This window comes from Equus asinus, chromosome 3 (genome assembly GCF_041296235.1).
Source record: "Equus asinus isolate D_3611 breed Donkey chromosome 3, EquAss-T2T_v2, whole genome shotgun sequence".
Taxonomy (NCBI): domain Eukaryota; kingdom Metazoa; phylum Chordata; class Mammalia; order Perissodactyla; family Equidae; genus Equus; species Equus asinus.
The window spans coordinates 103,033,268-103,058,447 of NC_091792.1; the positions used below are offsets into that span (position 1 = coordinate 103,033,268).

At 42.0% G+C, this 25,180-nt stretch overlaps 1 long non-coding RNA gene across 3 annotated transcripts; it reads right to left on the bottom strand.

Annotated features, from left to right (window-relative positions):
* Positions 1-14,034: 14,034 nt before the first annotated feature.
* On the bottom strand, positions 14,035-25,180 carry LOC106846395 (uncharacterized). Of its 3 annotated transcripts, XR_011502184.1 has the most exons (5): positions 25,049-25,180; positions 24,215-24,301; positions 21,333-21,504; positions 18,387-18,537; positions 18,001-18,306 (listed from the first exon to the last, which is right to left on the bottom strand). It is a non-coding gene; the product is annotated as an uncharacterized lncRNA (long non-coding RNA). The 3 variants fall into 3 exon arrangements; XR_011502185.1 differs by lacking the exon at positions 18,387-18,537 and having other exon boundaries at positions 14,035-18,306; XR_011502186.1 differs by lacking the exons at positions 18,001-18,306; positions 18,387-18,537 and adding an exon at positions 18,618-19,632.

Sequence of the window (25,180 nt, forward strand, 5' to 3'; positions counted from 1 at the left end):
CCTGATGATGAGTGATGTTGAGCACCTTTTCACGTACCTATTGAAATCTTGTACCTATTGAAAACTATTTGTATTTCTTCTTTAGAAAAATGTCTATTCAGTTTCTCTGCCCATTTTTTAATCAGATTGTTTGCTTTTTGCTATTAAGTTGCATGAGTTCTTTATGTATTTTGGATTTTAACCCCTTATCAGATATGTAATTTGCATGTATTTTCTCCCTTTCCAGAGGTTGCCTTTTCATTTGATTGGTAGATTCCTTTGCTGTGCAGAAGCTTTTTTGTTTGATGTAGTTCTACTTGCTTATTTTTGCTTTTTATTGCTTTTGTTTTTGATGTCAAATCCAAAAAATCATTAGAAAAGACCAGCATCAAGGAGCTGACTCCATATTTTTTAAAGGAGTTTTATGGTTTCGGGTCTTAAATTTAAGTCTTTAGTCCATTTTGAGTTGATTTCTGTGTATGGTGTAGGATAGTGGTCCAGTTTCATTCTTCTGCATGTGATTGTGCAGTTTTCGCAGCACAATTTATTGAGGAGACTATCCTTTCCTCATTGTATATTTTTGGTTCCCTTGTCATAAATTACTTGACCGTATACGCATGGCTTTATTTCTGGGCTCTTTATTCTATACCAGTGATCTATGTGTCTGTTGTAATTTCAATACCATACAGTTTTCATTACTAGAGCTTTGTAATCTAGTTTGAAATCAGGAAGTGTGATGCCTCCAGTTTTGTTCTTCTTTCTCAAGATTGCTATGGCTATTCCTAGGTATTTTATTCTTCTTGGTGCAATTGTAAATGGGCTTGTTTTCTTAATTTCTCCTTCTAATAGTTCATTATTATTTACGTATCTCAAAATCCAGTCAAAGGTTGAAGTCATCTGGATGGGGGTTATAGACTCTAAGCTAACTTGAAGATTAATAATAATATGAGCAAATCTGGGGGATGTAGGTTATGCGGCCTTTTCTTTTAAATTTTGGCACCACTGATATAGTGACTATAAATAGGACTCTTCTGATCAGTATAACAGACAAAGATCTAGTCCTATCCAAGGCCAATGTCCTCCGGTCATTAGGAAACTTCAGCAAACTACGAAGCAATGACCTTTCCCTCAGTTATTTGGAATGACACATTTGCTTCCTTACTGGGTATGCTGGATATTCTGTTATTCTCTGTTTATTTCTTAAGACTCACTCTTCTCCTCTCTCCACCCTCTTCTGTGCCCCAGGAGGTTGACATGTATGGTCTGGATCAGCCAGGCTCCCTTTTTTCCCGAAGTTCAGAGAATGCCAGAGGAGATAGAGGCAAAGTGTTTACTTGCATGTCTCCCTCTCTGCCAGGCTTAAGGTTGGTAGTGGCTGAGCTCCTATCAAGGCCACAGCTCCTGTCAGATAACTGTCCAATAACTACAGGTCTTACTGCATTCTGGTGATTGCCCCATCTCTTCAGCCCTAGGTATGATATTCAGCCTCTTGTTGCTAACCCTGTGGTTCTTGACCATTCTTGTTGGTTCTGCGTTTTTGTCAATAACCCCTTAACTAAACTCTTCTCCATTCCCGTTTGAATGTGCCCTCTGTATCCTGCCAGCACCCTAATGGATTACGCAATTAGCACCAGGAGGGGCCCCAGAAATGAGCTTTTAAAATGAGTTTCTGGGATTAAGATTCTGACTTATTTGATGAATATATGAATAACCTTTTTTCGCTAGGGGAAATGGGCCATTTGTAATCCATAGTGTGTGGTGCCGTCGTGATTACTCAAAGTATCACCAGTAGTAGCATATGACGGAGTACAGATGGAGGGCAAGGTAACGGGAGACCAAGTTATCCAATTCTCCCAACACCATTTATTGAATAACTCAATCTTTCTTTACTGATTAAAGTAGTTTCCTACTATAAATTAAGTTCTTTTATATACTGAGGTCTCTTCCTGGGCTATTTTGTTCTATTTATTTGAATAAGTCTTACATGATCACTTTATTTTCTTGACCGTCTATGTGAGTCAAGGACGTCACACTGATTCATAATAATAATAGCTTCCACTCTGGTAGTGCTTACACTGTACCAGGCACTGTTCTAAGTGCTTTATATATATTTACTCATTTCATCTTTGCAACAACTCTATGAATAGAGGCTGTTATTATCTGTGTTTTGCAGATGGAAGATGACACACAGGAAAGTTACGTAACTGGCACCAGCTCCCACACCAGAAAGCAGAGGAATTGAGATTTGAACCGAGAAAGGCTAGACTCAGAGTCTGTACTCGTAACCACTATGCCACACTACCTTTAACCTTGAGGCAGTGAGGGCATTTCTTTTGGGGACTAAAAAGATACAGTCCAGATACACTGCTCCTGACCATCTAAATTAATTGGCTAGGACTTAGATAACCTAGAAAAATTGATAGCTACTATATCTCCTAGACTGTCTCTTTCAATTATCTGTTTCTCAAGTAACCTTCTAGTTACTGTCTGACTTTATCTGCATCAGACTAGCAAATCAAGTCCAAAACATTTTATACCTGCCCATCTTTCCTGCTGTTTGTATTACTGAGTTAACCAAATAAATTCAATTTTTTTCTACTGCTGGTTTCTCACAAATTGTGACTGGCATCTATACATTCATGAAGGTTTTATTGCATTGTTAGATTCTAACTACATTATTATAACAGATCACAGATTGTATTGATGAATGCCATGATGGGACATGATAAACATAGTCTATTTTGACTGCATAAAATTCTCTTCAATTTCCTGGTCTATGAAACAGGGATAAGAACTGACTCAGAGAGTTGGTTATATGTTGGGGTGAATATTATAATAAGATTGTGTATGTGTGAACAATTAATAGTGCCTGGCACGTGGGAAGTATTCAGGTAATGTCAGTAGAATCAGAATCGTTGTAGGCTATGTTTATTATATGGCTAAAACGAAAGGCAGAGAGGAGACACAGAATGATATATGTATTTATTGAACATATTCCATGATCTGGGCATTATGCTTGGTGGTTTTCATGAGTATAGTTTCATATTGTGGAGTTAGTATTTTTACAAGATAACTACGCTCTGTGGTAGTGTTAGTGATGGCAAGTTGATTCTGACTCCTAGTGACCCTGTAGTACAGAACCTTGCCAGGTCACCTGGCACCATCCTTTTACCTTTGGGTGACGTATTAGACAATGCTATGCTGCTATTCATAGGGTTTTTATGCCCAATTTTTTGGGAAGTGAGTGGCCAGGTCCTTTTTCCTAGTCTGACTTAGTCTGGAAGCTTGGCTAAAACCTGTCCACTATGGGTGACTCTGGTGGTATCTGAAATAATGGTGGCACAGCTTTCAGCATCACACGCCATAGTATGACAACTGACAGGTTGGTGGTGTGGTAGCCTGACTGAGAACGAACTCTGGCCCTGGCAGTGAGAGCGTGGCATCTGTTTTTTCTTTTTTAAGATTTTTAATTTTTTCCTTTTTCTCCCAAAGCCCCCCCGGTACATAGTTGTGCATTTTTAGTTGTGGATCCTTCTAGTTGTGGCACGTGGGATGCTGCCTCAGCATGGCTTGATGAGCGGTGCCATGTCCTCACCCGGGATTTGAACCGGCGAAACCCTGGACCGCCAAAGCAGAGTGTGCGAACGTAACCACTCGGTCATGGGGCCGGCCTCAAGAGAGCATGGAATCTTAACCACTAGACCACCAGGGCTGGCCTCCCTGTGTGGTATAAAGCCTAAACTTAACGTCCAATATTACATGCTGCCTGGACATCTGGTGAAATCAGGGTAGGTAGGGAAAGAGCCCTTGAATGTCTTAACTACAGGCTTCTCTCCCACTCTACTCCTGTGGGTAATGTCCTCAAGCCAAACAACCCTCCTTATCATCAAATGGACCAGGTACAGTTCCCACTTATCTCTGAGCAGCTGGTTTCAGTTCCCTGCCAGCCCACAGAATTATTCAAGCAAGCCAATTGCATCCTCCCATGGGAAACGGGCACCTCAGCCTCTTGATACAATAAAGCTTACCTCCCATGGATGCTAGTTGTTCACTCTGATCCTGAGTACAACACCTGTGTGGCCTGTGAGACATGCGGTATCCTCCCTGCCTCTGGGCTGTGAGTCTACATGACTTATATGACTAACAAACTGCCGCGCTCTCTCACCTGTGGGGTGTTGGGTGTTCCGTTTTGGCCATCTCCACAGCCTAAGGGTGAGAATTACTCTTTCACCAACAGGGTGAATAGGAGGGGGCAGATACCCTAGAATACACTGTACTGAATGGTTCCCCACTGAATGTTCTAGAGCATTGCTTCCATCAACTTAAATAAGGAGGGGAACTGAAACAAGCTCAAATCACCAGAGATTTGAATTTGAGATTAACAGAAGAATTGCAGTTCAGGAAAGGCATGCTGTAGCAAGCTACGGGTGGGGTCGGGGGGAAAAGCATGCTGTAGCAAGCTACAGGGGACTCCCTTGAGGGTTTGGGACGGCTGTGTTTATGGGCAAGAAGTGCAAAGAGGAGGAAGTCTAGCCAGACGCCAACCAGTAAGTTTTTGGCTTGAGGATAGGGAGAGATTCTAGGCTGGTGCTCATTGCTGAGGAGATAAGTCTCGGTCTTCTGTAAATCAGGGGTTTAATGGAAGTCAGTCTCTCGGTTCTTGAGTTCCGTTTTTCTCAGGGCACCTGTGTGAGATTCTCCATTTTGTAGTCTCTGGTTCCATTTTAGATTGAAATCCTTTCACACTCCTCAAACTTTAGTGTGGAAACCAATTACCTGGAGATCTTATTAAAATGTCCATTCTGACTTAGTAGGTCTGGAGTGGGTTTTGAGTGGGGTCTGAGATTTTTGCATTTCTAACAAGATCCCAAGTGATGCAGCTGCTCCTCAGACCATACACTGAATAACTGGGCCCTAAGGAACACAGAATCCAGGCCAGGGAGACCTGGAATATTTACTGTATCAGTCATCAATGACCTTCCTATCATTGAGGAATCTGGCACATCCAGAATGACCGATAGTACTTTCCAGGAACTGGGACATTCAGCCTGCGGGATTGGAAACTGACCAAGATCTGTTTAAGATGCTCAGATGGAAAAATTCACTGGTGCCAGAAGTCTCGGTCTTCTGTAAATCAGGGGTTTAATGGGTGAATATAAAGAATATTGCTACTGTAAAGAAGGAAATGTTGGTCTCCATAAAGCTTATCACTGGACTTCTTAGGATTAAAGAACTTTGGTTAGTTTTTTAGTAAGGTTCATTGGGAAAATGTGTGACTCAGGGGAAGTGGGAAAAGAGACGCAGGATTTGTTGCAAAGTGCTCTAATAACAAGCAAGCCAGATACTTCTCATGGAGGAGGACAGGAGGAAAAGGAGAGAAGCAGCAGAAGGCCTGGAAGAAATCAAATGATGTTTTCTCCAGGAAGCCTGACCTCAGTGAAAATCTAAAAGCAGTGGCCCCCAGGCAGCCCTTCTGCTCCCAGGAGATAGTGCAGATTAGATTGGCTTTATGCTTAGCAGGCAGGCCTTGATGCTGATTTCTCTTGACCTTCTCATGTGATTCTTGTCAGCCTGGCCCTCATTTGTTAAGCTTGCTTTAATTATGTGCATAATGGCTCATTATTTTTTATAAAGGAAGCAGCAAAGGAAACAATTATGCAAATGATGAGGTTTGTTGTTCACTGAGGAATCCTGGGCTAATTAGGCAGTGGTGCAAAAAGACCAGTGCCAAATATAATGCCAAAAAGAATCTGCTAATCTCTTATCTCTGAGATCTCTGAGTACCTAGAAGATAAACTCAATACCCAAGAACAAAAATAAAATGGCAGAAGAACTCACCTAAGGCCAGGGGCTTTGATCAGAACAGCTATGTAATCTCCCTTGCTAAAGTGGAAGGCTTGTCTAAGCTGGCCAAGACCAAGCTTCTCCGAGCAGCATCTCCTTTTTACTTCAGTCTTCAGCCATCAGATGGAAAGGATTTGTGTATTTGGACATAGTATTCTTTCCTCTGGTCTCTCCTGTGGAACATCTCATTCATTCATTCAACCTATTTTAATTCCATCTAGTTAAAATCTTTACCTAGAAGGCCCTGTGTGATTTGGATGCTTATTACCTTAACCAATGTCATCTCTTCATAATGCAGGTCACTCGTCAGAGGTGGCCTTCTTTCAGACTTAAATTTCCAACTTTCTTTATTCTCTTGATGAAAAAGATTGTCCCTCAGCTAACATCTGTGCCAATCTTCCTCTATTTTGTGTGTAGGACACCACCACAGCATCGCTTGATGAGCGATGTGTAGGTCCATGCCTGGGATCCAAACCTGTGAACCCCCGGCTGCCAAAATGGAGCTCGTGACCTTAACCACTATGCCACTGGGCTGGCCGCCCTTGATTTTTGATCTTTTACCTACAGTGTATTAATCCTTCAGCATGTAACCCCTAATTCTGGATTTATTAGATTAGATCAGGAACATATATCATATGCCTTTTTCCCATGCTACCCTGTATTTCTCCCTTAGGCATTTATAATATGGGGAATTCATTGTTCTTGTAAAATGACCTAAGCTAACACGGTCATTTATAAGTATTACATCTTCTCCAGAACTCACAACCAGCAGGAATATTACACGGAAGGCAAGTCTCAAAATGGATTCTGCACAACAAATATCATCAAGCAGGCGCCAAAACCTTCACATAGCCTGTTCTGTTAGCTCAGTGAAATCCTAGCTCTCTGCCTTTTTATCCATCCAGACAAGCTCTTAATTAAAGGGTTCATTTGAGGCAAATGTGAAAATATTCTAGCAGCAAGATTCAGCTAAATTTCTAATCAGTATCAAATACTGCCTAAATGGTAGGGTATAGGACCAGGAGAAATGCCAAGGACTCAAGCATCATTTCAAAAGATATAAGGCCAATAGGTTTGCTAGATTCTTGTATTTGTTTACATAAGGGTAGTAGTGCCTATACAATATTTTCAGTCATTCCGTACAATTTGAAGATCATTTATTTCACCAAAGAAAAATTATTTCCAACATCCATTATACTAAGCAACAAATCTTCTGGCGTTGATCAAATATGAAGATAACTGGAGCCTATGGTAGCTGTCTCTGGAATGTGAATTTTGATTAGTCTTTCAAATGCTAACTAGCCACTCCTAAAGTGTGTATTTCTGATTAGGGAGTTCAGATATTAACCAACCACATCTAGAATATAAATTAAAATGACCGCCTATATATCACACAGTCTGTGAAGTAAAGTAAATTGCAGACAATGCAGCAATTTTTAAATTTGCAGATTAATGTCTGGTTTACTTAGTGGAATGTAAGCCTCACGGATGGGGAGGGGACTTGTTCATATCATATACCCAGAGTCTGCACAGTTCCAGACTCAGAACAGGTGACCAAGAAATGTTACTGGAATAAATGGAGGTCACCCGCCAACGTCTCCCTCTTCCTTCCCAATTCTACCTTTTTACTTCTCATATTCTCTTGTCACTCTCCTTTCTTTGCCTTCCTTCCTTGCTGTATTTCTCTCTCTCTCTCTTTCTTTGTGTCTCTCTCTTGTCACCTCTCCCCGCTCTCTTCCTCTTCTTATTTATGTGGGAATGTCATGTGGCTTTTTCAGAATTCTGGCAGAATATTCTGCCATTGAAGAACTTCAGTGTTTGAAGACTTGTTTTCTCTTGATTTGGTTGCCTTGAGGCTTTCTACTTTCTTTGTTTCCTAATCTGTAAAGGGAGGTAGCAGAGTGCTTATCTTAGAGGGGTGTTTTGACAATTTGTGGAGTGTTCCCAGCAGCCTGTCTCCCCGCTCCACCACCTGTTTCTAATTTAGCCCTAGCCCCTGTTTCACTAATTATTTGATTTCTTTAATTTCATTAGCCACAGTACCATTCATTTCTTTCTCTACTGCTCTTGAGAACATGAAAACGTAGCGTCTTCTTTGCTGAGTGTGTATATGACACCAAAACTCTTAATCTCAAGTTCTTGTTTCCCTTGCACAGCAAGTCTAACACTGAGACATCGGTGCTTGGAGATGGAGAAAGATTTATTCAAACTGGCCAAAATGAGTAGGTGGGAGCCTGGGTGGGCTCAAATCCATCTTCTCCGGAACAGAAAGCAGGGGGTTTTCAGAGAGCCAAGGAGCTTGGCAGGAGGAGCTTCAGGGAAACAGAGGGGCCGCTCCTGATAAGCCCCAGGGCAATCTGATTTTTGGGCTTCAAAGGCTACGGAGGGCCAGTCGTCTGGTGAGTGCAGCCTCCCCAAAGGCCTTCTCTTTCTTACGCAAAACAAGCTCACAAACCCTTGAGAAGACCCCTGAGTCGCAACTCAACCTAAACAGGAAAACAACAAATTGGCCTAATATCTACAGTAACCTTCAGGTATCTGGCTTCATATATGTGTGTGTAAGGCAGGGGGTGGCTGGCCAAGGAGAAATGCTTTGCTCTGCTCATCTTTCTCTTCTAGCTGGATTCTCTTAGACAAACCAGTTAATCCCTTTCAGCTTTTGTTTTCCTATCCATAAGAGGGGGTTACGATGCCAATCTCACATAGATGTCATGAGGATAAAATGAGATGAGTATATACGAAGAGGGTTGGCCCAGATAGATGCTCATCAAATGTTAATGAAATTGAATGATTCTTTCTAACCAATTGTAACATCAGGGTTCAATGAGAAAGCTGACCTTTTGAGCTATGGGTAAGGGATTTATTACAAGAATTAGACCCTATACAATTGTGGGAGGCTAGGGAAGTGAAAGTCTGAAGGGTAAGTTGGAGGATCACAGAAGACACCCACCAGTCAGTCTGAAAGCCGGCCCCAACCAGCTGCCAGAGTGAGACCAAAAAGGGAGCTGATGGAGAGGTCTGTGGGGAGCTGTTGCCTGTCTAGATCCACAGCCACGCATCTGTTGACAAACCTGGGATAACAGCAGAGTGAGCAGTCAGGAAGGAGAGCCTGACCATGAGTTAGGAGAGTGACAACAATGTGGAACCTGCTGGGCCCTGCATCTTTCTGTCACCCACATCTAACCTTGATAACCTTAGACAATAATGGCTGCTGGTTCATTTCAACCTTCCAAATCTCATGCAAATTCCAATTTTGACCTACTTTAACTTTGTATAATATACAGGTTTAAGAATTCTGGGAAGTGCAGTTTCAGCTTTACCAAGTTGACACGGGAAAATCGCTATGCCAATATTTTCCTGTTTACAGCTAAATCCTTTTGGCTTTGATTTAAATTACTTCTTTTTTTTCCCCCAAGAAATGCCAAAGATTATCATTTAACTGTGATCATAAGTTTATGGAGTTATATAAAGTAATATTCTAACGGGGTCAAGTCCTCTACCTTGCACTAGAAATGCAATGTCACACAAGAGAAGGATTTTGATGTAATCATATTAATTTTCTTATAAAGGGAGATTGTTTTGATTATAACTTGGGTTTAAATTTCAAATATACACTAGCAGTTACCACATCCAGGGTCTTTATATTGCCTTCATTTGTTTTTTATTTATCTCCTCCCAGTAGATTTTAAGTTTCGCTGTCTATCTTGCCATCTCTTCTCTGAGCCTCTTGGGACTCTGTCATGAGCAGCCTGGACTCTTGCAGACCTGTGCTTCTGTATCTCCGTGGACCGAGAACACAATTGTTAAAAGATTAAAATAATAGGTACCATCTTCGACTTGTTGAGAAGAAATAAATATTAAGCTTCTTAAGTACTTAAGAACAGGTCCTTAAAATTTTCTTAATAAAATTTGCCTCCCTTCCTTGAGGCTAATAGAACAACTGTGAGGCCTCTGACTTCAGGAAGTCGGTGTAGTTTAGAGCGTGAATCACCTTCCTAGCTAAGCCATGGGGAACAGGAAGAGGAGGAAGATGCTGGCCCTGTCTCAAGGGGTTTGATAAGATGACTTTATGAGTGAAGTACTCTGGAGGAGAACATGGCTAGTTCTTGGGGAGGAGAGGGCAGAAATCGAGGGAAGCAAACTAGAGAAAGCGCCTTCAGTTGCTGGCCCTTCTAAGATTTCGTTAAGCAAAGAAAATGGGCAGGGTGTTTATGTCCCTAGAGGAAACTCAAGGAGATATGAACATTTAATTAATCTTTTAGCAGCCCTGGCTGAGTGAGCTGAGAAGTTTTGTTCTTATTTCGACAAATTGAAATCTGACAAGAATGGATATGGGAGAAGACAGAGAGCCAGCAAGGTAGAATGAGTTTGTGATCGTAAAAGGTAAGTTGTTAAGGAGATGAAGTTTATTTTTAGAGTGTCCATTTATCCTCTGGGGCCTCTGTAACCCCCTTGGCACTTGGGGTCTCAGTGACAGTGTGCTATCTATGGCTGCTCCCCTATTTTAAAGCCGTGCCTTGGCTCCCCAGGACTCTCATTTCCCTATTAAACCCTGCTTGTCTTCATCTTAGTCTTTTGAGGCTCCGTTTCTAACGCTACTTCTTTACCCAGACACTGTCATCATTCCAACATCTTACATTTGTAGAGTTCCTTAAAGTTCGCTCAGTGCTTTTAAGTATATCGCATCATTTGATCACCTTATTAGAATGGGTTAATATATTAACAAATGAGTCCCTCTAGATAACATATGGATATGTTAACTACTGGAAACAGTACCGTACTCCCCCAAATCCCTCAGATTTGCATTTTTTTTTTATACTTTGTAAAGTGTTTACACGTCTGTTATTGAAAAGGCTCTAGAGGAGTGGGATGGGGCACTGAGGTGGACTGTAAGAGAAGACATCTTAAGGCAGAAGGGCCTTTTGGACTCAGGGCTGCCACACTGCACAACCCCTGGCGGTGCCATTGACACTGTTGACCCTGGGAATGGCATCTCTGCAGCTAGGCAGGACACTACCTGTGAGCAGACGCAGCAGCTCTGTTTGTGGTCTTCAATTCATTCCCCTCGGTCCTCTCGTTCCTCTGCCCGTGCTAAGAAGACAAGACGGCTTACACCTGCTAGCCAATAGTGACTTGGAGAGGGCTAGGGAGAGGGAATCCTAACCCTCCACTTTCCAGGACGGACTAACTAAAGCCCTCACAATATACTCTTCTTCCCCAAGCCCAGAGGCAGTCATATAACTAAGCTTGGCAGAGAAATTCTTCTTTCAACGCTCAGAGTAAACCTTCTTGGAGTTACAACTAGAGTAGAGCCCAGAGATTGTGAAACCATATAAAGCACAACAGGATTCTTTTCCTTTTGATGTACAATCCCCTCTCCTAGACAGCTGCCGTTTACAGTTCCGTTACTAAGCTCGTGTTGCCGAGGACCTGCAGACAGGCTGCTGCCATTTTCAGTTTTCCTGATGAATTCAGAAGGTACCCAGTTTTAGAAATAGTTTGTTTCAGTCTGTGACCTGGCTGTCAGAGCCCCTTCTTATTAATCTTTTACACCAAAGTGGTATTTTCAGGGCTTCTTGGTTCTTCTGCTACAAACTCACTCTCTCGCTGTGACATTTCTGCTTCAAAGATCCAGGAGGTCTGAATGGGCTCCCAAGACCACCGGTCATCCCAGGAGTTTATGAAGACATCCTCAGAAAGTGTGGCACTTTTCCAGGAAAAAGCAATGAACATTTTGTCCATATATATTTCACGTATTTGCAGTATAAGATTAATTTTAGGCTTCAGAGACATTCTGTTACATTCCTAACAAACCAAAATATTCTGAAAGCATTGCTTGTGTCAAAAGGCCACGTGAGTCAGCTGTCACTGCTAACATTCGCTTCATCTGCATTTCTGTGTTTATGTTGGGTGTGGATTTCAAAAAGTTTACAATCACTTCTCCATAAACAGAGTTTGCCCCAAACTGTATAGAGACCAGACATAAGTGGCAGAAGCCAGATTTCTTTAAATGCTTCGGCATTCCCTGCTTCCCACACCTCTCTTTGCTCAGGTAGGGGATGTAGAGCTGTGTGACCTTTTCTTATTCTTGGCTGGAAGCGTGGAGACCCACAGAGATAATGTGATACGTTTGAGCAGCCCTGGGGGCTTATAAGAAATGAATGTACAAGGAGCAGGTGCTCCTCACAAATACTTTAGTGGAAGCTGTCCCTAAAGCCACTTTATTTGAGGGTGGTCTTGAAAGTTGGAAAGGAGTGGTCTGTGGGTTGTAGGAGCCTCCCCTGCAGTCCCAGCTGCCATACCCTTGGGCAGGATAGAGAGCTGGTCCTCCTCAAGCTGTCCATAACGTTTTCTTTGAACTGTACTCTCACAGTCAATTCCTGCGCAAACTTAACAAATGGTTTTTACTTAATATTACAGATTAAAACACATGTAGATATTATCTTAGCCACCAATTTGTGATCAACATTTTAATCAATGTCATTCTTTGTCGTCATCTGAAGTAGTTAACAGAAGTGAGCTTATATTATATACGTGTTATGTATATTATATACGTGTGCATACCTTCGTGCTCTCAGACCAGGAGCTTTCTACTTTACAGCTGTCACACTCTCTGTCCACCTCACACCTAAACTGGGCATGAGGCCATTACAAACCATGTGAATGGAAAATCTGGCAAACTGAGTATTTTCCCCCAACCTCTCTCTACCATTGCATTTTATTTAGTGTTATTGTTTATGTTTGTTATTTTTGATTTTGGCTGTTGCATAATATCTTGAATGATACAAGAGGATTAAAAGGCTTAAAAGTATTTATCAGAGTATAAATACAATGATAACAATAGTCATATCAATACTATAACTCAGAATATATGAACAGACCTTCTCAATAGAGAATGTGAATATAATCAACATACACTGTGAACTTCCTTAACTAGGACAGGAAAACCCACGGGAACAATGATTTTGCACAAGATAAAAGGTATTATTAGAAAGCAAAACAACAAATGTCTGAAATTTGAGTGTTACTGGATTGACAACTTAATTTTCCCTAATACTTGGTGTATTATCCATTGAAAAATGTTGTCAATGTTTTCTCCCAATTGGTGGGTTGTCTTTTCATTTTGTTCATGATTTCCTTTGCCTTGAAGAAGCTTTTTAGTCTGATATAGTCCCATTTGTTTATGTTTTCTTTTGTTTCCCTTGCCTGAGTAGACGTGGTATTCGAAAAGATGCTGCTAAGATCGATGTCAAAGAATGTACTGCCTATATTTTCTTCTAGGAGTTTTATGGTTTCAGGTCTTACATTTAAGTCTTTAATCCATTTTGAGATAATTTTTGTGTATGAGGTAAGATAATGGTCTACTTTCATTCTTTTGCATGTTGCTGTCCAGTTTTCCCAACACCACTTAGTGAAGAGACTTTCCTTTCTCCATTGTATGTTCTTGGCTCCTTTGCTGAAGAGTAGCCATCCATAGATTTGTGGTTTTATTTCTGGGCTTTTGATTCTGTTCCATTGACCTGTGTGTCTGTCTTTATGCCAGTACCATGTGTATCTGACAAGGGGTTAATTTCCAAAATATATAAAAAACACATACAACTCAACAACAAAAAAACAAACAACCCAATCAAAAGATGGGAAGACAATATGAACAGACATTTTTCCAAAGAAAATATGCAGATGGCCAATAGGCACATGAAAAGATGTTCATCACTAATTATTGGGAAATTGCAAATCAAAACTACAATGAGAGATTGCCTCACACCTGTCAGAATAGCTATAATTACCAAGACAAAAAATAAAAATGTTGGAGAGGATATACAGAAAAGGGAAGCCTCATACACTGCTGGTGGAAATACAAACTGGTGCAGTCACTATGGAAAACAATGTGAAGATTTCTCAAAAAATTAAAAATAGAAAACTACCATATGACCCAGCTATCCCACTACTTTTGGTATTTATCCAAAGAACATGAAATCAATAATTCAAAGAGATTTATGCACCCCTATGTTCACTGCAGCATTATTCACAATAGCCAAGACGTGGGAGCAACCCAAGTGCCCATCAACTGATGAATGGATAAAGGAGATGTGATCTATATATACAATGGAATACTACTCAGCTATAAAAAAGACAAAATCACCCCATTTGCAGCAACATGGATGGACCTTGAGGGTATTATGCTAAGTGAAATAATCCAGACAAAGACATATACCATATGATTTTACTCATGTGTGGAAGATAAACAAACAGATGGATAAAGAGAACAGATTAATGGTTACCAGAGGGGAAAGGGGTTGGGGGAGGGTGAAAGGGGTAAAGGGGCACATATGTATGATGATGGATAAAAATTAAACTATTGGTGGTGAGCACAATTCAGTCTATACAGAAACTGATATATAATAATGTACAACTGAAATTATACAATGTTATAAACCAATATAACCTCAATAAAATAATTGGAAAAAAATAACATTGTCAAATAGAGGCATGAAGACATTGCAGATTTGCATCGTTTTAAAACGAAGCATAACAATATATTCACTAGGAATAATTTCAGCTGCATCCAAGAAATTAACCCCAAAATAACAGTGGCTTGAACAGAGGGAGATTAATTCCTCCTTCTCAAAGAAGTCTGGGGACAGGCAGTCTAGGGTTGGAATAGTGGGCCCATGGTGTCATCAGAGCCCTGGGCTCTTTTCTCTTTATTCTACCATCTCAATGTGTGGCTTTTGTTCTCACAAATACTTCCTGGTCAAAGATGGCTGCTGGTGTTCCACACATCACAATCTACTCTAGCCAGCAAGAAGTAAGGATAGGCGTACCCATTCCCTTTCAAGGAAAGTTCCCAGAAGTCCTACAAAAACACATTTATGTATATCACTGACCAGAACTTAGTTACCTGAGCATCCAAGCTGCAAGGGAGGTGGGCAGGTAGTCCTCCACCTGAGCAGCATCGTGCCCATCTAGTATTGGAGGTTCTAATACGAAGGAGGAATGGGAGAATGGACACTGCTAGCAGTTTCCTCCACAAATAACTTCCAAAGCAAACCAATCAGCTTTCCAAGGATAGGCAAAAATGATGCTTTCTAGTGTAATACCAATAAATTTTGTTGCTAAAGGCAAAGAAGAGACCAAAATGGAAGAAGAAATTTAAAGTAGTACTACGTATGACAAAAATAGTATTTATAACACAAATCACAAGCAGCTTGTAAAATTAGCCACAAAGTTAATGATAAATACCATGCTTGAGGGTTACTGGTAAAAGTCCTTTATGAAATGTTCTGTTGTGTATTGCACAATATCAATGAAATATAATGTGAAGGAGCGATTACTATCACAAGTGCATAATAATAGTAAATATTTTACTTTGTAGTTCTATAACCACTGATTTCAGAGTTTTAAATAGCTCCTAACATTTGTCACATTATATATGAGGGAAAATTGCTTGACAAGTTTTTGTTCTATTTATTCCTGAGAACCCATGATCTAGGAGATTTTTGTTCGTTTCGTATATAATAACTTTGTAAGTCATGGTGCAAATAGGAAAGCGTACACTGAGATTAGTTCCGAAGGAGGACCAGTCATGTTTATAGCAAGTAAAAGAGATTCCTTTGAAATGTGAAATCGTTCACTGTTTTATTCACACAGAATAGTTGGCAGTGAAGCAGGCCACAAATCTTAATTTTAGAGGGAAAAGTGCAAGTTGTAAATACAAATAGTGGCTACTTAGTGCATTATGTTCAATGTATTATGCAAAAAATTGGGCAGTAAGTAAAATCTACTGATGGTAGGTAGAACACAGATAGCCTGTGGCATGTGGTGGTGGTGAATGGTTAAATATTTTAACAGTGGTGAACTGGGATGCTATGTAGCTGACGTCTTGACTTTGACTTTCTACAGGTCTTCTGACCTCTAGAACCATGAGGTAATATATGAGTGTTGTTTTAAGCTCGTTTGTGGTAATTTTTTATGCAAGAACAGAAAATAAATACAAATTAATAGAACGTGTTCCAGAAGGTGGGAGAAAAACCTTAAGAAGATTCAGAGGCCTACAGCATCAATGCAATTTTTAGTCTAAGGGTCAGAGGCATGCTGGAACATTCTCTTCAAAGTTTGGGGCAGATTATTGCATCTCGCACTTCCCATCACCAGGAAGGAACACAATGCCTGATAGGTGTCTTAGATTTTTGGAGGCAGGGCATTTATTGCACACTTGGGAATATTGTTTTAACCCATTTACAGGGAGACACATAAAATTGCCAGCTTTGTGTGGGTCTCAGAACAGAAAAGCGATCTGCGATAGGTCCAGGTGGATGGACTTTCCACACTGGGTTTGACTTCTGTTCCAAATACAGGTTGCTTTTTCTGCCTGCAGGACTTCAACCAGCACTGCTAACCAAGGGCTTAGAAAGAGTTTGATCTACAGGCATGGGATCCCACACAAAATTTCACTGGACGAAGACACCCATTATACAGCAAAGGAGGTGAGCAGTGGACACATGATCATGGTATCCACAGTCCTATCATGTACTCCACCACCCACGGGCTGCTGGACTGACAGAGCACTGGAACAATCTGTTGAAGGGTCAGCTGAGGTGCCATCTTGGAGAGGATGCCCTGTGCAGATGGACCGCTATCCTCTAAGATGTAGTATATACCTCAAATTGTTAAATATTAGATGGTGCTGTGTTTTCAAGACCCAGGAAGCAAGAAGCAGAAGTAAAAACGACCTTGCTTATCATCGGCCCCAGTGACTCCTTTAGAGAATTTGTGCTTCCCTTCTCTTTAACTCTGGATTCTGACATTTTATAGTCTTGTTTCTTAGAGAGTGAATGGGTCCACCAAAGAACACAGCAAGGTTCTATTAAGATAATTAATAGGATTAAGCTCCTGCTCGGTTACTTCAAAGATCTTGTCCCAAGAGACCAATAGGCAAGGAAAGTAGTCACCATACTGGCATGAACAATTGACCTTGACCTTCAGGCAGAGGTAGAGCTGCTCTTACACAATAGGGGCAGGGAAGAATATATTTGGCACTCAGGTGATCCACTTGGGTTGCTCTTGGTAACCGTTGCCCAATTTTGTTGGTAAATGTGGCAGCAACACCACCTGGGAAGTTTATGGTGACCAGTGGCCTGTGGCCACTCTTATCCAGAGATAAAATGTCTGTATCACCTCAGCAGCCCAGCCAGCTAGACCAGCAGAGGTGCTGGTTGAGGGCGAAGAGACTCTAGAACAGATGGTGGAAGCCTGGCAGAAAGACTGTCTGTTACTGCCTCAAGGTCAGTGCAGTGGCAGAGATGGAAGTTTTTCTCCCTAACCTTCTTGTAAGATTCCCCCAGGAAAAGAAACCAAACAGAATACTTGAGGAGTTTCTCCTAGAGTTTATAATACGAAGGAAGTGGATCCAAGTGGAGTAAGGAGTTGTCCACAGAGGATACCATGGTGTGCCACCCAGATCCCCCTCCAGGTCAGTTCATTCATCCCCCGAGCTGGTGGGAGTGTTGGTGGCAAATAACAGTCAGCTGACTTCCCTTTCTGGGACTTTCCATAAGCTGGAGAGAGCTGTCTTGCCCAAACTTATGCAAAGGGGGAACCTGCAATTAACACCTCAATTTTATTTTATTTTGTTTTTTGGTGAGGAAGATTGTCTCTGAGCTAACATCTGTTGCCAATCTTCCTCTTTTTGCTTGAGGAAGATTGTTGCTGAGCTAACATTTGTACCAATCTTCCTCTACTTTGTACGTGTGATGCCACAATATCATGGCTTGATGAGCTGTGTGTAGGTGCATGCCCAGGATTTGAACTGGTGAACCCCGGGCCACTGAAGCAGAGCATGTGAACTTAACCACTATGCCACTGGGCTGGTCCCTAACACCCCAATTTGAGACAACTCTGAAGGATAGCCTCAGCCCCAGAGCTCCCTGTAGGATTGCCTGAGACCCTCGTTGCAATGGTATTGCAGCTCCAACTCACCTCCTGCCCACTCCTGCTTCCTCCTTCCCTCTCAGGTACTGACCCCAAATCACCCCGCTATAAGCCTCCTGCACACAAGCCCCTATCTTGGAGTATGATTCTCGGGTTTCTGACCTGTCATGGAAGGTTTGTGCCAAATTCTATCCACTAGAAATATATGAAATAATAGTTCATCACAGAAGTTTCTGGTATTGGATACTTGGTTTCTGAAACTTGGGGATTTATTTTTTATTGTCTAAATTTATTATACAAAATGATGCACTAGTTTTATTTAGAATTTTAAAAATTACTGGCAAGGTTAAAAATATTCTCACATGTTTGTTTGTAGAATGTCTGTAGGTGTGACGACTGTTGGACTTGGTCTTTATATGTCATCCAGACATTGGCCATTGCTTTCTCACCTTTCCTACTTCGTTCACATGGTGCACAGAGAAGATTTTGACGTGTGCTGGTCTTGTTTACTGTCGAACAAAACACTATTCTGTCCTCCAATCTCCCAAATTCCTAGAAGGGCCAATTAATGAAATTGGGCTGGAAATATGCTAAATATAAATAGGTTTTTAATTAAAGGATTGTAAACATACTTCATGTCTTCTCTTTGTTTGTTTAAGCTCTTCGAACTTGTGACTTCAACTTTTCCAACACCGGGCTATTTTCTCTGGACGCAGGCTTGTATATTTCAGGAGAAATGTGCAGACATAGACCTCAGCATCCATGGCCCTGCATTGGGATCCCCTTCAGACCAACAAAAACTAGCTTTTATCTGACTTCATTAGGAAAGAGTAAACAAACTTGAGGATATTTGGAAGTCTTTTCAAGAGTCAGAAATACTTTAATAACCCTCCAAACTGCTACTGACATTTTAAAATTTGATTATGCAAAGAACTTCATCTCTGGGATGTGGAATTACCTACTGCCAAAAATAACTCAGTGGAGACCTGGAATCTTTTTCCAATTCTGAGAGAAGCGACATTAGTGGGATTAGTTAACAGACCAGAATCTGCATTTTCAGCAAAGACAGCATATGTGATTAATGGAATATTTGGAAACAGACACCGCCTGACTTAGGATGGCTTAACTTGAGAAGTGCTGTCTTTATAGGCTTATCATAAGCAGCACTTTCATCATAACGAACAAACTTTGTATTGATGAATACTTAACAGCTGAAGCTGACGTGCTTTTAAATAGACAATGTAAATAGTGATAAAACAACGTGGTGTGCTGATTTGAAAGGTGAAAAAACTTCTCATGATATGAATTCATGATTGGCTAAAGAGCATGCTTCTGAACTAAGCCATAAATTCTTAGCTTATCGATAAGGCATTAATTGTCACTTTTTTTTTAGGTGAGAAAGATTGGCTCTGAGCTATCATCTATTGCCAATCTTCCTCTTTTTGGTTGAGGAAGATTGGTGTTGAGCTAATAACCATGCCAATCTTCCTCTATTTTGTATGTGGGATGCCACCACAGCATGGCTTGATGAGTGGTGTGTAGGTCCACGCCTGGGTTTCAAACCTGTGAACCCCGGGCCACCAAAGTGGAACATGTGAGTCTAACCACTGCACCACTGGGCTGGCTCCTGATTGTCACTTTTTAAAACTCTTATGAACAGAGCTGGGGAACCATCAGGAAAAGGTGGTAAGTGGAGTAAGGGATGGTTTAATCATTCAGAAAGATAACTGCCGGCAAATTTCAGATTTCAGAGGAAGCTGGAAGGGCTGACATAAAGACATGGAAGGCTTCTCTGGAGAAGTTCGCTGAAGTCTTGGAAGATGAAGGCTACTGTTTAAGACAGGTGTTTCATGTTTTTGAAAAGGGAGCAGGAGATCACTGTAAGAGAGGTCACCTTTGAAACTCCTCCTTTAGAATTGACCATTTGCACTCATTAACTCATCAATGGAAAATTTTGCCCCAAGTGAACAAAATATTGAACATTTCCAGGGTCCTCGGAGCAATGAAAATGGCTGATTCTGATGACTAAGAAACTTACCAGGAGAAGAAAGCATTTTCAGTTCACATTTCACTGGACTCATGTTTTCAGGAACCAAACCCTTAGCCTATGCTCACTTCCACCCCCAGATATTTTCAAATATAGATTTATATTATGTGTTTGGTTTTATATATTAAATATATGTTTATCAAAGACTGTATCCAAAGTGAGGGGATTTTCTTTTCATGATTATTTGCATTTTAATTACATGAAATGGATTTTCAGGAACAAAACTCCAATTCAAGAGTCAACTATGGAACTCTCTTACCTGTCATCCAGAAACTTTATTATAAATCATGCGTCAACAATATCTGTGTTTCTAATTCTAGTTTATCGTTTCTTCTGAGGCACAGAGAAATGAAATGAAGAGATGGGGTCACAGTTATTGAACACTATGCCTAGAGGATCTTATTCAGTCTTTATGAACACCACTGCCCAGTAGGTATTATCAACTATACTTGTTTAGGTGAGGACTCTGAGGCTCCAGGAGCTTGAGTGATGGGCCCAGGGTTATTAAAGTTAGTAATTGGCAGAACTGAGACTTAAGTGCAAGCTTATTTTCATATGCTGTTATTGCCAATAATCTATCCTACAAGAAGATAAAAATATGGCATTAAATTATTAATTTTAAAGTAACCATTGTGACATTTACTTCTTTTTATCCCAAAATATGCCTCGCTCAGTGGTGGGCACACAGTAGTGTCCAACAGCGGTAGGTCAAGAAACGGACACAGGATGCTATTTGGAACTGAGCACCCAGGCTCCGGAGCCGAAACCCGGGCTCAGTTCCTGGATTCACCGTTATCCGAATATGTACCCCGTGGCAAGTCAGTTTCCTCGTATGGTAAAATGGGGATAACAATATCCATCTTTTAGGGTGGATGTGAGGATTAATTGGGTTGATGCTAGTAAGTCACTTAGAGTAGTGTCTGGTACATCATAAGTTCTCAGCGAGTATTAGACAGATTCTACCACATTGTAACTGTGTGAACTTGGGCGTGCCTCAGTTTCCTCATCTGTAAAATATGGCAAAATAATTTATTGTGCATGGCGATTTTATTTGGCAAGCATGTACTTTTATAGTCTTTGCTCTGTGCTCTGCCCTGTGCAGGTATTAACTCTAACTTTCATAGCAGCCTAATGAGGCAGATACCATTCCTATCCTCATTTACAGATGAAGCAACTGAGGAACTGGGAGGTTAAATATTTCTTTCAAGGTAACACAACTGGTAATTAACTGAGTTGAGATTCAAACCTAGACACTCTAGCTCCGGAGTCTGAGTTTGTACTGATTACTCTGTGCTACGGATGCAGTGAAACAATATTTGTAAAGCATCTGTCGAATTCCTGACACATAGCAGAAGCTTAGTAGATGTCAGCTCCTCTCCCATCTTCTCATTAAATATCTTTAGAAATTCTCATGGAATGCAAAATGATATGAATTTATCAGCTGGCCTACATGTTTTCCTAAAATATCCAAGTTTGTGTAATAGCAGCATCCCTGAGTTCTTTAGGGGTGCCCAGAAATATGCGAACATACCTCTCTCTGATTAGGCCCATCTCAGATCATCTTTTCTGTTGACACGTTGGAGTTCCCGGAAGCCAGACATCAGGATGCACTGCGGTGTGTGCCGTGATACCCTGTAGAGCAGCTGTCAGGGATGACAGTCTGGAGCAGAACAGCTGGAGGGCAGAGCTGATGCTTCTAATGACTGAGAACAAGTAATGGAGATGAGGCAGCCAAAGGAATGGTGTCTGACTGCGGCGCGCACCACCCCATGCTGTTGTGCAGAGCTCCTTGATGAGGACGCTGTAAGAATTCTAGATGGGACAATTCTGTGCTGTGCGGGACTGTCCTGATAGAATCAATCTGAGTTATTTCATACATTGTAGGATTTGTAGCATCCTTGACTCCCAGATACTGAATGCTAGTAACTCCACCTAGCAACAACTAAAAATCAAAACTGGAATATGTTGCCCGGGGGTAAGAGATGGTGTTATCACCTCTATTGAAAACTGCTCCCTGTCTGGCCTTTGGGGTTTACCTGGGATTATGAGCAGAAGGCTTCATTATCTATTGCCTTCTGCTCAAAATCAGGGGGCAGCCAGGAACCCCTAGCATCAGTGCCACCTGGGAGCTGATTACAAATGCAGAATCTTAGGTCCCCTCCTCAACCTCTGGATCAGCATCTGCATTTTAACAAGATCCCCAGTGATTTGCACACAGATTATGGTTTGAGAAACATTGTCTTACTAGATGGAACATGGACTTTGGAGTAAGAAGATCCAGGGTTGAAATTGAGACTCTGCCTCTTACTAGCTGTGTGACCATGGGAAGATCGCTTAACCTTTCTGAGCCTCAGTTTCTTCATCTCTAAAAAGATTTTAATACTTTCCCCATGCTGTAGGCATACAATAAGCACTCAATAAATATCATTTCCCTTCTCCCCGATCCCTTCCACCAGGGAACACAGTCAGGAAAACCAGTTTAGTTCTTTGGTGATCATTAGTGAATTATTATCATAGGATATTGTGGCAAGATGAAGAGAAGATGATGTTCATTCTCTCCCTCTGTCTCCTCTTTCCTCACTCTGCTGCGTTCTTCCATAGTTATAGACACAGTACTTATCAAGTTCTAGCCAGGGCATCGCTGGGCCATGACAAACACTGGAAGAGTGGGCTGGTTGGGTGTGACCAGGAATGGGAGAGTACAGCTCTCCCGGTTCAAACAGGTTAGTTCAGTGGAACAAATTACATTTCCAAGGTAAGATTTGGGACTGCCGGCAAAGGTTGGACTGGAAAGGAAGAGTCTAGAGGTCACGATCAGGTCCAGGGAGTTGATTAGGCAGAGGGTGGGGGAATAAGGATCAGAGAGATGTCTGGGACCAAGGAAGATGGAAATAAGCCTGTCAGGACACTTTCAGATGCTTTCTCTACATCCTCTTCTGTGCTCCCAGTGTGCCCTGCACGTGACTCCACCAGGGTACCCATCACTCTGGACGGAAACACAGATCTGACTTTTTTATTATTAGATTGAAAGGATTTTGAGGATGAATATTATCTTACAGATTGTCTCCTGTTTCACTTGTTTATATATCTAGGATGTATAAACGGGTACTGTCTGCAATGATGAAAGAGTGAACAAAGTTGTGCCTCCAGTGCTACAATCCCATCGCAGTGCATTCCTTACAGGAACCCACGGGGCCTTTAACAGAGCCAACAGTGAGGCGCTCCCTGAGCAAACGCATCCTCGTTGGTCTCCAATCCTACAAGCCTCTGTCAGGGAGCAGCCTGGGTGTCCCACTGCCCCTCTCTTCTCACTGCTAGTGTCCTATGCATAGAGAAGGAACCCAGGGGAAAGGACGGAGAGTTGGCAGAATCTCTACCCACCAGGTCTCCTTTGCTCACGGTTTTGACTGTGGTTGGATTGAGAGCCTGTTACTTTGCAGGGAACCAGCTGCCTCAGTTTCCAGGAGCTCAGAGAGGCTAGGAAAGATTGATTGTGCCTTTCTTTACTGGAGAGCTACCTGCTGGCCCCATGGGATGGCTCAGGAAGTCAGTCCCGAAGAAGTTAGCTCAGGGATTTACCTGGACTCTGATGGGAGGGTGGAAACCGGCCTACGGGAGACAGGCATAAAATGCAGCCTCTCCACTCTGGAGATGAGGCCATGCCCCCGAGTAGAGCTGCTTAATGAGCTTGGCTGCTTTCCAGAAATGGATGTTCAGGAGGAGAGGGCACAACCCCTCCATCAGGCCTGGGCCTCAGGACCTGAGATTAGTTGCCACTGAGGATTACTCATCCTGTGACAGTTAAATGTGTTTGATTTCATTGCAGATCAGCTCCACAGCTTGTTATCATGCTCAGCAAAACTGTCTGTGGCCCGGAGTTTCCTCACGGGAGGGGAAGGATGGGGGACTTGCTGGGTGTGGAGGGAGGAATGGCCTGTGGACCTTCTATGTTGAAAGTGGATAAATCAAAGGAAACCTGGCTCTTACTCTCTCCCACTCTTCCTAGCAGATCTTTTGTCTAATTCTGGCTTTCTGAAGAATGCATCGTTCTCCTCAGAAGACCCCAAGCAGAGATGGGCAGAGATGGGAGGCATTGGGGGGTGGATGAGGGTGGGGAGAGACCCAGGGCTCCACCTGAAGCAAGCTAAGTGCTGAGAATGGTTTTGAGCCCCTTCTCTACACTCACCCCGCACACTTTTCTATTTCTCTTTGCGGGGGGCTGGAGGGATGGGCAGGACAGAGGAAAGAGCAATGAAAGTAGGGAGTCTTTGCCACTTTATTTACAATGTGAGCTGTTTCCTCTCTCTTTTTCTTTTGTTCATTTCTTTGCTCTTTTTAAATTTTTCAAATGGTAGAAACAGTATCCAGCTCAGTAGCTCCCTTTCTCTTTTCCAGTCCCCAAATTTTACTCACATTTTGACGGAAGGTTTGAGTCATACTGCCATGTAAAGAACACGGCCAGGTGAGATGTTGACTGAGGACGAAGAGAACATGCAACGGCTGGTGGAAGAAGAAAGTTATAAATACCAACATGGGCACGTGACTAATTGCAGAAAGGAAGTCTTCATAACTACGCACAATCTCTTCTTTGCTTTGAGATATATATATATATATATTAATCAGCTCTTTTTCTCTCCTTCCTCATTCCCCCTCTAGCCAATATAAAGTGTTAGCCCTAGAATTTGGCATTTAGGTCATAGGATATCAAAGGAAGATTGCATCTGAACTAAGAAACAAGTGAACATTCCCAGAGATAAAGCAACTATGGGATACTGTGTGTTTCTTTTAGAGGGTAAGGGGGCATCTTCAGTTGTGTAAGGGACAGTCACATCATGTCAGGAATAATGTGATGTTGTTACTGTCCTTTTTGGGAAGTTCTAATCTGGGGTAAGAAGCGTGGACTGTGCTCATTTGTTTATTTTCAGCTCAGCATCCCTCCACCCTTTTCTAAGATCTCCTTTTCAACACGGAGGGGAAGCCAGGAACCGCGTCTCTTGCAGGAGGGGAAGCCAGGAACCGCGTCTCTTGCAGTTCCCTTTCCTGTGTGGCTCTGGCTAGAGCTTGTTCACAAGAGGTTCTCGGGCGAGATCTGCACAATGGAGAAAAGGCAAAGCCATTCTCGAAAACTGTCTCCGTCAGGGATGGAGGCAGCTGTGGCTTCCCAGTGAGCTCTCGAGGACCCCCGCCTCACTGCCGCAGCCCAAGAGGGTGGCAGCTTCCCAGAGACCCAAGAATCTCAGCACTTACCTGCTGGTGGCTCCTCTAACCTTTATTCTTGCCGTTCTTACAATGTTTGTAAGACAGTAATAAATGGAGAAGTGCTTTCTGTTTTCCCCGTTCAGGCTGTGTCCTGGCACTGGGGCTGGGGGTGGGCATTTG